The 16968-nt window shown below is 43.7% G+C and overlaps 1 protein-coding gene and 1 pseudogene across 1 annotated transcript in view; both read left to right on the forward strand.

Annotated features, from left to right (window-relative positions):
- The first annotated feature begins 2394 nt into the window (after nt 1-2394).
- LOC147701118 (putative G protein-coupled receptor 33) lies at nt 2395-3369 on the forward strand (annotated as a pseudogene).
- Nucleotides 3370-9687: 6318 nt separating this feature from the next.
- Nucleotides 9688-16968, forward strand: part of LOC147701119 (putative G protein-coupled receptor 33) — a 32748-nt gene continuing 25467 nt past the window's right edge. The window contains exon 1 of the mRNA XM_086928580.1: nt 9688-9779. The gene's annotated coding sequence lies outside the window, so the exon portion shown is untranslated. The remainder of the gene's footprint in view (nt 9780-16968) is intronic.

The following is a 16968-nucleotide window of genomic DNA, read 5'->3' on the forward strand; positions in this document are numbered from 1 at the left end:
TGATTCACAGCAGGCGCTTTACAACGCGGGTTTTACAATGCAAGTCGTTACAACGACTTGCGCTGGAGGGCGCTGCAAGCTAAGGAATAGTAAGATTTACTATCCAAACACCTTCCCTACTGTATGTAGACTGGTGTTGGAATAGTAAATCGTACTGTCCCTAAGTCCAGCACCCTCCAGCGTTGTGAAACCTGCATTGTAACATACAGCGATCAACATGATTGCGTTGTCTCATCATATATTCTGATGTTGAGGCAATCTGATAACTGCTCAGTGATGACATGGATGAATTGGGGATGAATGAAAATTCACTGATGAAGAGGGGATCAAGGTTGTGGCAAGTAATCGACCGTAAAATGCTGAAGGTAGAAGGAAATTAGGAAAGGGAAGTGACTGTGTTGATGAGACTGGTGCATAAGTGTGCTTCTATGATTAATTAGGGCTCAAGCTTTGCAGGGTTAATTCAGAGCTGGGGTGGTCACAGGGGCTTTCAAAACTCTTGGTGGCAAAATTTATGAGAGCTTTGCATCATGCTTGCACCATGCAACATGGTACAGGCGTGATGCAAACCTCATGAGGCAGATTTTTCAAGCCCTGCAACTCCACTTCGTGTGGACCTGAATGTCTTCAAAAGTAAAGCAGCGCAGCACAGATTGGTGCGTTTCCTTACTCTGTGCAAGGGAGGTGTTCTATAGGCATTGCTGTGGGTGTTCCCATGCAACTCCCATGGTTTTTTACACATTCACGGATTTACAAGGACTTGACCAACCAAAATGCACCAAAGAGATATGCCTCCCCAGGAGAGGCGTAACAAGGCGAAATATGTTTATTTCTACTCATTTCTAATTATTTTTATGTATGCTGCAAACATAGAAAGAGGAAAAATTCCTCTTAAGACTGTTTTTATTTCAGAAGGTGCACCTTCCTACACAAAAACAATCCTGCATGCAACAGAGACACCCGTGCACCATGGTGCAAGGGTGCCTGCGTTGGTGGTAGGCTGCGAAAATCGCACCAGCTCAAATTAAAAGGATAGGAATGTGCTGTTTTGGATAAATACTGCGCATTCCTGCCCTTGCCCTGTGATGCAAGGCGGTGCAGCAAAAGGACTTCCTGGCTGCCCTATACCACAAAAAACATAAACATGCCCCTTTGTGACTTACTTTGATGTATGTAGATACACTGTGTTTCTGGCCTATAACCCCTCCTGATCTTATTTGGCCCAAACAAGGCTTGATTTTTGAATGTTTAAAACGTTCCAAAATTAGATGGATGTATACAGCTCCGTCATTAATTTATGAATGCATGACGATACAACGCATGGTGTTACCACGTGGTAGGTAACGACGCGGTCGTTACATTGACCGAGTTCTTATCAGGCGTGGCATTACATCGCAAGTCGTTTCTACGACTTGCGATAGGTGGCGCGCTGGACTTAGGAATATTATAAGTTATTATTCCTGCTCCAGTTAGCGCAACAGCATTGAAGGTGTTGGATTTAAAATCCTGCTCATTCCCTGGTGTTTCACGCCACCTAATGCATGTCGTTGAAACGACTTGCGATGTAATGCCACGCGTGGTAACAACGCGGTCGTTGTAACAACTGCTTTGTTATCAACCAGCGTGGTATTGCCTGAGTTGGAAACGCTGTCTCCCTTTATTTGAATTTGAATTTAGTATTATATTTGCTTTGAACTGCACGTGAAACATCAAACGGCCAAATGGGTATGATGGTTCACCACTGATTAGAGGTTGATGATTAACTAATTATCTCAAATTTCTGTAGGAAACTGTGCATACAGTATACTGTGTAGAATCCAGAAGCTTCATTTCCACAATATTTTCTCTAACAAGGGTAATATACTGCTGATGGATAACACGCTCGTGTTAAAATATAGTATGAAAACTGGAGCCATTTCAGTTATATTTTGCAAATAAGTCTTTTTGCCACTTTTAGATCAAACCCTATGCATTTCAAACTAGTTTCCTTTAGCAAATATACTTTATTCCACCTATATTATTTTCAAGCGTTTGCTTTTAAATAAATTGCATTGGTCGTTGTTTTCTATTGAGGGTGAGTGGTCACTAGAATCTGACATTTTTAAAATAAATTATACTTAGAGAGAAAAATGTTACAGAACTTTTATGAACAAGCTGGAAAAAACACATTTCTGCAGCCAAATTCTAGAGAGATGGAATTTGCCTAAAGGTTCCGCTTGGCACAACAAGTAGGCCACTATAGGAATGGTCTCAATGCTGCGGCTGAGCTGAACATGTTTTCAAGAAGAAAATGAATCAATTTAAACTAATGTGAAGAAATGTGCTTTGTTCCTTTCATTAACATTTTCCCTTTTGTCTAATTCTTCGTATTTGTCTCTTCTCCCCCAGGGCATTATGGCTCTTCATAATAGGACCTACTATTCAAAGAATTTGACTTATGAGGGGATAGACAAGAATTTGGCCAACTTGGGATCATCTGTGGTTTTTTTCTTCACTGCTTTCATTGGTATTCTTGGAAACTCTGTCTTTCTTAAGGCCTTGGGAATCAGGATGAAGAAGACAGTCAACACTGTATGGTTTTTCAGCTTGGTTTTGTGCAGTTGGATTTTCTCAATGACCATGCCAATCCTTGGAGGAGCTGCTTTGCTTGATTTCCACTGGTCATTTGGTTTAGCAATGTGCAAAGTGGTGTACACCCTTATGTCTCTCTGTATGTACACTTCAGTGTTCATCTTGACGATCATTAGCCTGGACCGGTACATCCTAGTTTTCCACCCTGTCTGGGCCAGGCGTTACAGGACACCCTGAAGGGCTACAATCATCTGCTATTTCATCTGGAGCGCAGCTTTCATGTTCAGTGCACCGTGCCTGGCCTTTCAAGGACTCAGGCATTATGAAAAGAATAAAACCATCTGTATCATCAATTATTCATTTTCGGATGACTGGAAAACTCCAGAAGTACGAACCAGAAGAACGAAAATCCGCCTGTACCTGTTCTTAATCAAGTTTCTAATTGCATTTCTTTTACCATTCATGGTCATCACTTTCTGCTATGTCAGGATAGCCTTCAAGGTGAATGTGAGAAGCCTGTCAAGGTCAAGTAAATTAATCAAAGTTATAATGGTCTCTGTGGTGTCATTCTTCGTGGGTTGGACACCAGTCCACCTGTTCGGTTGCTTAAGTTTCTTCAGAGGATCTGTCCCACAGGTACTGGTGCAAGCAAGTTCGCTGGCAATCACCATTGCATCATGTGTCAATGCCTGCTTCACTCCCATCTTTTATATTTTCATCGGTGACAACTTTAAAACAGTTTTTACAAAGTCTCTTCAGTACATGATCGAGTCCAATTTCCATGAAGAAATCGGCTGAACTGTGGTTCTCAAAACAGACCAGATGAGTCTCAAATTAACCAAGAGGAATTGTCTACAAAAGCATCAGAGAGAACATGCAACAGCTTGCCCTGCTGGAAATATTGATATGTGTGTCCCCCTCCTCAAACTATGTTAACCAGTCCTGCATAAGACATTGCTTTAATTTCTCTTAAAAAGGACTATCAGATAGAAAATTGCCTTTTTCCCCCCTTGCTTTAATTGCTGCCTTATACCTTTGCTCTCCCTTCAATTTGCTTTTTCCTCACCAAATATTTGGAATGCATACCCTTACTAGTGTTGACACTGCTTCCCTTTCCCCCCTCCTATCCAAGGATCCTAAAATCATTAAGGGCCTCATTTAGAGGGTGGAAAGTACTGACAGGCCTCCTATTTCAGGAGGATAGACTGAGTGCGAACTAGAATCCTGAGGCAGAATTTCCACAGATTTCTATCAAGGTGGAGTATAAAATTCAGCTGACAAACTCCAGCACATATTTAGAGTTTCTGCTAGAATTCAGATGATTTCCGGGTCCCTCCAAACTCTAAACAAGGCTCTAACTTTCTTCTCTAAGGATCTGCCCTGTCAAACATTTCTATCCAATCATTCTATCCTATATATATATCATACATCCAATGGCTTGAAGACCCCCAATTCCATTAAGTCTAATGTTGTCTCACTTTGAATTGCAAGAAGTTTTCAAACACACTAAGTAATTTGCTTTCGTATTGTCTTTTCTCTCCCAAACAATGGAGGGCCTTAACTTTTATCACTTCATTTGCCTTATCTTCACCTACAATCTTCTCCTCTCCTCTACTGTTATATTACCGTGTTAGGCCTATGTAGCGAAGCAACTTATTTCTTACATTGTCCTCAAAATAACATTTTCAGCTGTGAACTTTCGCACATATTTGCGTGCACAACGTTACATTAGTTTCCATCTAGCTTTGCACAACATTATCACAATGCCCTGAAAATCATGTTGAAGGTCTCTTCTCACACTATGTACACATGTCATCTCTATCTACATCCACGGGGTGACAGGGTTATCTACATATCCATAACATCACTAATCTATACGCACATCACAAGGTTTCATTCTATTATAAAAGATGAGCATCCTGATAGATTAGTGGAAGAGGAACTTCAGCCGACATTCAGGGTCCCTGCATGCTGATTCTTCATCACTGAACTCTCATGAGGGGTGTTGAGTTTGTGGGTCCTTCATTCGCTCCCATCAGGTAATGGGGTTGGATCGTCTCTTGAGGGGATTCTTAGCACCACACTTACACACACTCTAGGTACACTTAAAGTAGGATTTGCATAGTAGGAGCACGCCAGATTACTGCATTGTTATGTGCCTGCACACATACATACTTTTAGCACCTTGGTAGAATAATATATACTAATTATGCTTTTGGTGCTTGTAATCACTTTTATCTGCTTCTGTCTGTTAATCATTGCAGCATACATATTTTTTACGAGAATAACATTGGTTCAATAAACCTATTGAACATGTCCCACTGTGTATTCTCTGCATACTTCTCTGAGAAAAAGTGAGCATGAGTGACTGAGCGAAATGTTCTGTACTGTTTCCATGTTCCCAGAGGGGTCAGGGTTGTCATGTTCAGTGGTTGCGAGAAACCATTTGCTTCCTGATAAGGTCAGCGGGGCTTACGGTGGAACTGTGAGCTAGCTGGTCTGTAGGCAAACATAGGATTGTGCAAAGCAAGGACCCCCTGAAAACTAGAGTAAAAACTCTACTCCTAGGACAGGGATAACAATATGTGTGAGAAACTTCCTAGGCAGTAACAATATGGAAAACAATCAACATGAAATGACAGAAAGAGCTAACTAAGATTAAAATGTCAGTTTAATAAGCACAATTAAAAATCATACAATTAATAGTACAATATACACTTGCCCCTAGATGCATCATTGTAACATTTTGCGATTTCTTAATTGCGAAAATTAAGGAATCGCAATTAAGAAATCGCAAAATGCTATGCATCAAAAAATTGCAAATTATTTTGCGATTCAGTCATTTTCCTTAATTGCGATTCACAATTTGCAAATCGCAATTAAGGAAAATCCTTCCCATTGATTCCTCTGGGCCAAAAGGCCCATAGGAATCAATGGGAAGGCATTCACATTTTGCGAATTTCAATTTGCGATTCGCAAAATGTGAATGCAATTTCAAGGGTGCAGGGGGGTTCAAAGAACCCCTCCCTGCACCCCTGACATTGAACTGTAAGTGCAATTTACACACACATGACCCAAGGACATGTGTGCATGTAAATGAAAACTTTCAAATATGCAACTAGTGCATGTTTGAAAGTTTTCGGTAAATTAGCATGAAGTTCAACTTCATGCTAATTTACCCCTTCCAAATTGCGAATTCGCAATTCTAAAGTAATCATGCATAGCATTTAAGAAATCGCAAAATTGCAATCTTGCAAATCTTCTTGCATGCTTCTCTTCTATGTTTCTTATTTGTGTCTTAGCTGGACATCCTGCACTTTCTCTTGAATGCTGCTCTCCCATGCTTCATGATTGTGTATTAGCTGGACATTCTCTACCACTTCTTGAATTACACTCTTCCAAGTTTCTTGGCTCTTCAACGCTTCTGAATTGTGTATTAGATGGCCATACAGTGGAGTAGTGTGGCTCACTGGTTAGAGGCGGCCGACCCGGGAGCAGAAGTTGGCCCGGGACCAGGGTTCAATTCCCGACGCGGCAGGGTCGTGGACTTGGGTCAGCGGACTCGATAATTCTCGCTTCAGTGCTTACTCTAATCAGGGGTCCCACTTGGCAACTCTGGGCATTAGCTTGCCTAATCTCCACAACGGCCCCATCAACGCCGGGGATGCCTGGCTCCACCTTGGGGACTCCTGGCAGGGGCCATCCCACAGGGAAAGCCAGGACGGGTTCCCCAGCGTTATACAGCGCCAGTAAACCTACAGGTAGCAGTGCGCTTTACAAGCTCAAATACACAGCACCTCTCCCTGAATGCCAGTGTCCTACACTTCTGGGCTGTCTATTAGCTGGCCATCTTGTAATTCTTCTTGAATACCACTCCTCTATTCTTCTGGACTGTGTGTTAGCAGGGATCTTTTCCCTCCTCTTGAAATATACTCACCCACCCTTAACTAGAACTCACAGGACTGCCTGCTGGAACCCAAGTCTGGAGCACACACAATTACTCCCTGAAGGGCTGCCCCTGTTGCACAATCGTAACAACATCCCTTAGGACTTTGCCTTGCTTCAAACATTATTAAGGCAACAGGTTAATAGAACTTCCATGCACCATCTACCTTATGAAGTACCCAGCTGTCAGTACGTCCAGTGGACTTTTAAGGTGTTGGCCAGGTTCATTGTGGGAATTATAGTCCGGAGAACTTGTCTCTAGAATTTGTGATTTGAAATGAAATGAAATGAATTTGTACTTGTAAAGCACACTCCCCAAGGTGCTGTCCCAGCAACGGGGCGTCCTGGTGCTGTACTCCTACCACTGTGGAACCCTTCCAGGCTTTTCCCTGTGAAATGTCCACTCGTGGGCACCCCCAAGGTGAAGCCAGGTATCCCAGCACCCGTTGTGGAGATTAAGCAAGCTATTGCCCAGAGTTGCAGAGTGGGACCCATGATTAGAAAAGGTACTAAGGCGAGAATTATTAGGTCCAGGGAAATTGAGCCCAAGACCCGCCGAGGCAGGAATTGAACCCTGGTCCCGGACCAGACCTCTGCATCAGGGTCTGCCGCTCTAACCATTGAGCCACACTTCTCCACACTTGGACATGTTGCATCCTAAATATGACATTCAGGGAGAAGTTCCAGAAGTTTGGAACAACTTTTGGCATGTGTCCTGCTCGAGTGGACCGCACAACGTAAAGAGAAAATCCAACAGAAAAGTTTCTAAGTGTGCAGGTAAAACCTTTACCGGTCAAGCGTGACCAGATGTCCCAAAGTAGGGCTATATGTTTTTAAGCACAGCAAAGTGCTAAACTTTAAAAATCCTATATTGGATTTTTATCAGTTATGCATTATTTTAAAGATACAAATATTTCCTATTTTTATAAATTGGTGTGGGATGTTAATTGTGTGTTCTGCCTTACTTATTTAACGTATTGGTGTATATAAATGCTTTACATACCTGTCTCCTAAGTGAAATCTGCCTGTTCGTAGACAGCTACCAAGGGTTGGGTCAGAGTCCAATGTTTTGGGACCTCGACTGCACCATCTAAATTGGTTGTTGGCCTTATTGTTAGTGGTCTGTCCCTCCCTTTCAAAAACTGTGTATTAGCTAGACCTCCTCGATCTCTTACTAAGTGCTGCTCTCTTGCACTTATGGACTGTGTAATAGCTAGACAGCCCGTACCTCTTCTTGGAAGCTGCTCTCCCACACTTCTGAACAGTTATTAACTAAATCTCTTGTAATTCCTCTTGAGTGCTGTCCTCCTGCACTTCTCGACAGTGTATTTGCTGCACATCCTCCACCGCCTCTTGAATGCTGCTCTCCTGTGCTTCTGAACGGTGTACTGGCTGAATATCCTGTTACTCTTCTATAATGTCTAATCAATACATCTTTCCTGCACTTCTGGACTGTATATTAGCTGGACATCCTGTTCCACTCCTTGGCAGCTGCTTTCCAACACTTCTGAACTGTGTATTAGATAGACATTCTGTACCCCTTTGTGAATTCCACTCCCCCTCACTTCTGAACTGTGTATTAACTGAAACTCCTGTACATCTTCTGGAATGTTGCTTGCTCATACTTCTGGACTATTTATTAGCTGGACATCCTGTACCTCTTCTTAAAAGATGCTTTCCCACACTTCTGAACTCTGTATCAGATAGACATCCTGTACCCCCTTGTGAATTCCACTCCCCCTCACTTCTGAATTGTGTATTAACTGAAACTCCTGTACATCTTCTGGAATGTTGCTTGCTCATACTTCTGGACTATTTATTAGCTGGACATCCTGTACCTCTTCTTGAATGCTGCTCTCCCACAAATCTCGTCTGTGAACTAGCTGGACCTCTTGTACCTTCTCTTGAGGGCTTTTCTACTTCACGTCTGGACAGTGTATTCGCTGGAAATTCTGCACCACCTCTTGAATGCTGGTTTCCTGCACTTCCGACCTGTGTACTGGCTGGATAGTCTGGATAGTCTGGTCCTCTTTTTGAATGTCTCTTGAATACCTCTTTCCTGCACTTCTGGACGGCTTTTGGTTGGACATTGTGTACCTCTTCTTGAAAGCTCCTTTCCAACACTTCTGGACTAAGTATTAGCTGGTCATCCTGTACCTCTTCTTCAATGTCACTCTCCGGCACTTCTGGGCTGTGTGTTGGCTGAAGCTCTTGCACCTCTTCCTGAATGCTGCTCTCCAGTGCTTCAGGACAATGTGTTAGTTGGACATCCTGTCCATCCTCTTGAATGCCACTCTCAAGTGCTTCTGGACTGTATATTAGCTGGATATCCTTCACCTACACTTGAATGTTGCTCTTCTGCACTTTTGGGCTGTGTATTGGCTGGGGATTCCATATCCACACACTAATTGGTGTCTCCCACATTCTGTATAATGCAATGTCTGTATAATGTCTAACCAGTTGATTTATTTGTAAATTTGAATCGATCACAATTACAGAACATTTTTAAAACACGTGCAGAGAGATAATGTTAAAAGCAATGAAAAGATTCCCTTGGGCATATGCAGCCCAGAAGGTCAGAAGTGGAAACATTATTCTCACTAATAAATAGTTTAAAAGGGATGTCCCGTCCAAATTGTGAGTCGCAACGCTATCTATCAAGGGTTTGAGAATGCAACTGCGGTTGCAAAGCATTGATCAGTTACCGACACCTCAAAGGAGGTAGTAACCAATTCTCAAAACCTTTCTGTGCCCTAGGACTGGATGTTGTGTTTGGTTTCAATGGTAAATAAGCACTGACAAAACTATGGGTAAGGATGATAACTGAAAATGCTTGCTACCCCTATTGCATCTGCAAGTGCTTGTTTTATAGTGATGGAAAGCATGCACTATATACATTGTATCCCATTTTACTGTTGCAGAGTTGATGCTTGTCTTCCTCTACCACCAAGACAACATCTCCTAATCCTAAAGAGACAAAATGCTCTGTTGAAATATTTATCACGATTTAGAGTTAAAAATAACAAGAAAACTGAGTCATATCCGTTGGCTTTTCACCGAAACAAGGGGAGATAGGGGAGTGACAATGAGTGTCGCAATCTCGCTGCAACATCCCCTTCGGGGGATTCTATATTGTAGCTCTACTTTGCTACAGACTCTGACATTTTATCAGCCCCGAGGGCATCACTTACTCTGACCCCGAGCACAGAACCAAAGGGAGGGTCACTGTGGGCTCCAGAGCACGGCCGAAGGTGCAAGCAAAGGTGAGTGAGAGAGTGTGGGAAGGAAAGGAGGGGCAGGGTATTCAGAAGGGTGAAAAGAAGGCGGGTAAGAGAAGAAGCAACAGAGAGTGGGCGTGAACGACAGGACATGCTACAGACAGGTGTTCATATAAGGAAAGAGAGAGAAAAGAAGGTGAAGAGAGCTGGGACGATGAAAGAGGTGATTGTGTAGAAACGTGCGCAAAAAGTCTTTAGAGAGGGAAGAGTGACAGTATAGAGAACAGTGCAAAGGAGAGAAAGAGAAGAGCGTGATAACATTGGCACAAGAATAAATGGTAAGGGCTGCTAAGAAGGGAAGAGAGCAAAGCAAGCAACGCGTCAGAGAGGGGAAGAAAGGAGATGTATGAAGAGATATACAAAGAAAGAAAGAGTGAAGAAATGCGACAGGGAAAGGATATGAAAATAGGAAGAGTATACAGAGGTGTGCAACGAAAGGAAAGAGAAATTATATGAAAAGGCTGCAAAGATCAGAGAGAGGTGTGTTTAAAAAGGTGCACATATAGAGAGAGAAAATAAAAAAAACATAATGTGAGCTAGAAGGAAGGAAGAAAAAGGTGTATAGAGTGGAGTAATGAAGGACAGGCTGACACAGAGCTAGAGTGAAAAGATGCTTTTTAAGGCGCGAGAGAAGAAACAAAGTAACGGAGACCAGAGATTTAATAGGGAAGGTAGTTATTGAAATTTGTGCAAAGAAGGGACACGGGAAAAACAAAGGCTTTGAAGTAAGGAAGACGGAAAGGTATTGAGAGGTGTGCAAGGAAGGAAAGAGTGGAGACATTGGGGCACATGCCTCATTCTAAATATTGGTCGCAAAGGGCAAGATTTGCAGAATCTGCCCTGTTGCGACCGGTATTTTTGCATTTGGGATGCATCAACCCAATTGCAAAATCGCAATTTAAGTAATCGCAAAATTTGCTATTACTTAAATTGCAAATGCATTCAGGGAAACGCAAATTGTGATTCTCTAAATGCAATGCATGATGAAAAAAGAAATAGCGATTTTGCAAATTCAAAGTTGATGGTAATTTGTGAAAACTTAGAAAAATGCACAAAAGTGCATTTGTCAAAGCTCCATGTTCCATGTGGTCACATGCTAATTTCAGGGGTTCATCAAGGTGTCCTTTGGCACCCGTCCAGCCTTGAAATTGCATGCGCAATATGCGAGTACCTATTTGGTACTCACAAATTGCACATGCGATTCCTATTCATTCTTATTGGCCTCTAGGCCCATAGGAATGAATGGGAAGCTATTCCTTAATTGTGAATCGAAATTTGCAATTCGCAATTAAGGAATATGTAGGAATTGCAAAAAATTCAAATCTTATATGCATAGGTAATTGCAATTATATATTTGTGATTCCTTAATAAACGCAATTATGGAATCGCAATTGCACACAATGATGCAAGTGCCCCAGAGTGACAGAGAGAGGGGTGAAAGGAGTGAAATCTGTGTATGATGGTACAGAGAGATCTCTGAAGGAGAGAGGAGAAACAGTTACCCAAGAAATGGCAGAAAGAAGAAAGAAGAGTAAAAAATGGGAATGTGCAGTGTGTGTTGTAATGAGCAAGTCTTCCCTATATGATATGTTGTGTGCTGTTTTTTGGGGGCGGGCAAGTTTGGTTGCGCAGTGTCTAATTCTGTTGCATAACACCTCAATCCTAATGTTAGCAGGTAACAATATATTTTGTTTTATTGTATTTCAAAGTATATTTTGTGTAGTTCTCACACTACCGTTTGGCTGACTCCTTGCACCAGCATTGATGACGTGGAAGTGTGCATTGCCAGGACGATTTCCTGATTATTGTGATGTTTTCTAGTGTTGTCGAAAAGCAGCTAGGCTACCAAGGATCTGTTTAGGTCAGAGAAGTGACCAGCTTTGCTTAATTGCTAGATTTTCCAATACCATGACTCTTAATCAGTTAACACAGATAACACACACAAAAACACAGGCACACATATGGTATATGCAGAGGATAATAAAGCATCTTATTCCATTGCTACTATCGTTGTGTTTCATACAGCACACACACAGCAGGCCACATAAGAGTGATAGGTGCAAATCTACAAGTTATTGGTGACTTTCAATGAGAACATGTTACACTTCTGTGACCCGGCCGTCCATGGGGTATTTCGCCAACTTTTTCGACAAATTGGCAATATAAGTGTGGTTTTCATTGGGAGCATTAAGAAATCAACATTCACAGACTGAGTTGTCTCTGGCGGCAGATTTATCATTGAGTTGTGTCGCTCTTGCACCATGCAAGGCAGTGCTAGGGCAACGTAACAAGTGAGTCTGGATTATCAACCACCTTGCATAGCCCTGCATAGCCCTGCATTGCCCTGCATGGCTCGGCGTGGCCCTGGGTGGCTTAATAAATCTAGAGCAACGCATTGCAGTGCAATTCATTGCCTTGCGTTACTCTGCCCCAGGGAGGTGTTCCATAGTTGGAGCTTGGGTGGAACGTGGTTGTTCCCGTGCATCCACCCATGGATTTTGGCACATTGACAGATTTAACATGACTGCTAGACCTGGGAATGCGTTAAAATGACACACCTCCCCATGGGCGGCATATTGAGGAGAATATGTCAATTTTTCTTTGTTTTTCCTCTTTCTATGAGTGCTCCTTTCGGCAGAGAGATGATGTTGCATAACAGCCAGAGCTTCCGAATTTGAACTGTGGACTCAGGTTTGAGTCACGGTGTAGACTTAACATCCTGTCATTCTGGGCAAATCACTTAAATTCCACATGCCTACAATATTGAATGTGTCCTTGTGTAATGTAACTGGTGTTCCTTCCTGCCCAAAGCACTCTTGCCTATACCACAGGCACCCTTGCACCATCGAGCAAGGCTGTCTGTGCCAGTGCAAGGGAATGACAGGAATGCCCCAGATAAAGTTAAATACAGCTCATTCCTGCCCTGTCACACAGCACAGCTCATCAATGGGTTTTCTGGGTTGCACTTTGTAAAAGCTTGATAAATGTGCCCCCTAGGTATTTACAGGACCGATATTATGAGTACCCAAGTAAATGCTACTTCATGATCTCGATGTCGGATGGATAAAAGACTAGGTTTTCCGCACAGACATGCAACCTGTGACTTGCTGCTTTTTATCAATTTAAAGGACAAGTGTAAAGATTGGCCAAACTAATGGTATACTTTTGACTACAAAGGAAGAATAAAATTCGGGAAGGGTCTAAAGAAGCGGGTCTTCAGCACACGCTCTATACAATTAAAATGTCAGTTTGAAGTTTAAAATCCACCATCCTAGAGGTAACATCAGCATTTGTTATTTTTATTCTTTATTTAAAAATGTCCAGCATTGTTAGAACTAACCTTGATATAAAAATGGCCACTGCAATATTTGCTGAAAATGCAGGGACCTGGAAATGATTTTAATGTAGACCACTGAAGCCCCCTCGGTGCGCGGATGCCCTACATTGTTCACCTCAACGTAAGAAAGTAGCATCTACAGTGGCCCGAAAATGTGGGTGCCCCCGGATAAACTGCCACTTACACCCATGCACCCATACGGCTTCATTAAAGATCTCCGAAAAAGAGACTCTTTGGGGGACCCACAGGGCATTGCAGTGCTGGCCCGTTGAGGAACAAAAGTCCAATGATGAAGCATGACATATTTCGGGGTGTGTAAGGGCATCAAGATGAGGACACACCAGTGGAGTGGTGTGGGTCACTGGTTAGAGGCGGCAGACCCGGAAGCAGAGGACAGCCCGGGACTAGGGTTCAATTCCCGACGCGGCAGGGTCGTGGACCAGGGTCAGCGGACTCAATAATTCTCGCCTCAGTGCCTACTCTAACCAGGGATCACACTCGACAACTCTGGGCATTAGCTTGCCTCATTTCCACAATAGCTCCCCACATACGCCGGGGATGCCTGGTTTCACCCTGGAGATACCCAGTAGGGACCATCTCACAGGAAAAGACTGAACGGGTTCCCCAGTGGTCTACAGCACGGAGATACCCCATGTGGGGTGATTCAGGCGCATTACAAGACATCATTACATTACATTACATTACACTGCCCCCCACAATTAGAGTAGCACACAACGAGAGTACTTCTTACTCCCCTTCCTTCTCTCTCTACTTAGGAGCGGTGACTCCCTGTTAGTATAAGTGCACACACTTGCCAGTTTCTAAAACATTAATTTTCTACATATTAGTCACCCCTAAGGTAGGCCCAAGGTATCCTTGTGAGCAGGGTTCATTTTATGAGAAAGGTAGGATATGACCTGATGTGTGTGGCATGTCCTGATTGTGAAATATATCCAATTTCGTTTTTCATTATTGCAAGGCTATCTGTTTCCATAGGACAGAATGGGGAGTGTGTTTATAACATCATATAAACATAACTGACACTGGGAACAAGATTGAAAAATAAAGTTAAAATGCCTGAACTTTTAGAAAGTAAATATTTTCTTGCCTAACCTTCCAGTGTGCCTCCTCACGGACACAACAATGTCATCCCTTCTGTCTCTCTGCATCTGGAACTGCTGTTTAAGCAGCTTTAGAAGGAAATTGCAACACTGACTCTAGCGAGTGAGGACGTAACCTGCACCAAAGCCATGGGTACCGCTCGTGAAGAGCACGACGCACCACCCCGACTTACACTGTTCCCCGATGCCTGCTGACGCTGTGCCGCATCGACTCTGAAGCCGTCAACAAGGCCGCTGCCTGCGCCAGAGCCGAGGACACCGCTCGTGACACCCATGGCGCACTCTCACAACTCGCACTGCAGCCCCGACTTCTCCGACGTGGTGCTTCATCAACGCGGAGCCGATCCTCGATGTGGGCGACTCGCAAATCTAACGATATCGCACAGTCAAAAGGAACTGACGCATCACCGCCATCCGTGATGTCACCTCCCTGACACAGTAAGGAACTAATGTCTTACCTCTCCTGCGCTGCAGTAAGGAACAGAGTCATCACCTCTCCTAGAGTCATAAGGTTTTTCAGCTGCACAGCCGGGCCTCCGCAGGAGTCGGAACGGGTGTCTCAGTCGTCAGAGACAGATTACTCGGGACACGGGCTGCAGCTGCAACGAACTTGGACCCAGGCACGCTGTATATCCTCCCAGCCGCAAAAAGGTACTGCATCAGAAAAAAACAGGCGCAGGCGTTGCTGCCTGGATTTTCTTCTACATTCTGCTGCAAAGCAACCGCAATGGCCAAGAACTTGAATTGGCACCACTTGGCAGGCCATAACTCCCAGCAGAGGAGCCATGGGGCTGCAGGTGTTGACTTCTTAACAGGAGGCAAGCTCATATAAGCTCTTGGAGAATCTTCTGAAGCAGGATACAAGGCAAATTCCAGTCCTTTTTCTCTCCAAGACAGAAGCAGCAAATGCAGGCCAACACAGCAAACCAAAACTGTAAAGAGGCAGTACTCCTCCTGACCGCTCTCCAGCTCTTTCTCGTGGCAGCCTCCTCTTACAGGTCCAATACTTATACCCCATTTCACCTTTGAAGAAGGCATGCTTCAAAAGATAGTCTATGAAGTGCACAGATCCTGCCTTGCCCTGTCCTGGCTCCAGACACACTACAGGGGGTTGGAGACAGCATTGTGAGAGGGCAGCCACATACCTATTCAGGTGTCAGTGACAACTCCTTCCACTTCTCTAGCTCAGGAACACCCATCAGCCTAGTGATGGGCAATCAGGATATGCAGGGCACATCTCAGCTTCCGTTGTGTAACTGCCTAGACCAAATGCACAAACAGCCCTACTGTCAGTGGCAACCAGACATGGATTCTACAGGTAGGCAGAGACACAGGATGGTAAACCAATAAAATGTCCACTTTCTAAAAGTGATATTTTAAAACCACCTTCACAGGAAGATGCGTTTTTAGATTCTGATTATAGGGAACCCAAACTCCAAATCTCTATCTCTTTCTAATCGAAAGTTAAACTTGTAAGATGTTACAGGGCAGCTCTAATGATAACCTATTGGAGAGATAGTCCTTACAATAATGAAAAATGAAATTGTCAGTACTTCACTATCAGGACATGTAACACATACAAGCACGTGTCCTACCTTCCACATTCACTGCTCCCTGCCCATGGAGTTACATTGGGCCAACCTTAAGGGTGCCTTATACATAATAAAAGGGAAGGTTTGGGCCAGGCAAGGGAGTAACCTTTAAAACTGCACATCCAGACACTGCAGTGACAAACCTAAGATGTTTGTGGGGATACTTATGGGGGTGGCACAATCAGTGCTGTAAACCCACTGGTAGCACTAAATTCACAGGCCCTGGGCATACACAGTGCACATTGTATGTATGTATGTATGTTCTTATATAGCGCTCGACTTACCCTAGGGCATCTCGGCGCTTGCCTTGGGAACCCGTCCTGGCTTTTCCCTGTGAGATAACCCGTACTGGGCATCCCCAAGGTGAAAGCCAGGCATCCCGCCGCGGGGGGCCGTTGTGGAGATTAAGCAAGCTAATGCCCAGAGTTGCAGAGTGTGAACCCGTGATTAGAGTGGGCACCGAAGCGAGAATTATCGAGTCCGTGGACAATTGGGCTGAAGACCCTGCCGCGTCGGGAATTGAACCCTGGTCCCGGGTCTGACCTCTGCTTCAGGGTATGCCTCCTCTAACCAGTGAGCCACACTTCTCCACATACTAGAGACTTACCTGTAAATCAAATATGTCAATCATGGATAACCAGCCATCAATACAATTTAGTCGGAGAGCATATGCACTTTAGCACTGATCAGCAGTGGGAAAGTACACAGCATTCTAGAGCTAACAAAATCAGGTCAGACTAATTAGGAGGAAGAAGGAAAAATGTTTGGGGATAACCGTGCACAAATGGCCAAGCCCAACAAGAGGTTACCAAGTGCTAGAATGGAAAGGGATAACAACATTATACGGTTTGCCGAGATCCTCGAGAGACATGCATCTGCAGAGGTGAACTGGATTTGGCTTTGGTCAGTACTCAAAAGTAAGAGGTTAGAGTTTATCCAAATGTTTAATTAAATAATTAAGGGTCACAGTTTGAGGGATAGAGCTAAGCTAATACAAGGAGATGATGGACGGAGTGCTGAATCCTTTCGAACACTCACCCCCAGTCACAGATCTTGGTTGAATACATCATCATTGTTTAGCTCACTACGCCACCCTGGTTCAGAGACTGTTATGTGCAATCCAT

The sequence above is a fragment of the Lissotriton vulgaris genome, chromosome 7 (assembly GCF_964263255.1).
Source record: "Lissotriton vulgaris chromosome 7, aLisVul1.2, whole genome shotgun sequence".
Taxonomy (NCBI): domain Eukaryota; kingdom Metazoa; phylum Chordata; class Amphibia; order Caudata; family Salamandridae; genus Lissotriton; species Lissotriton vulgaris.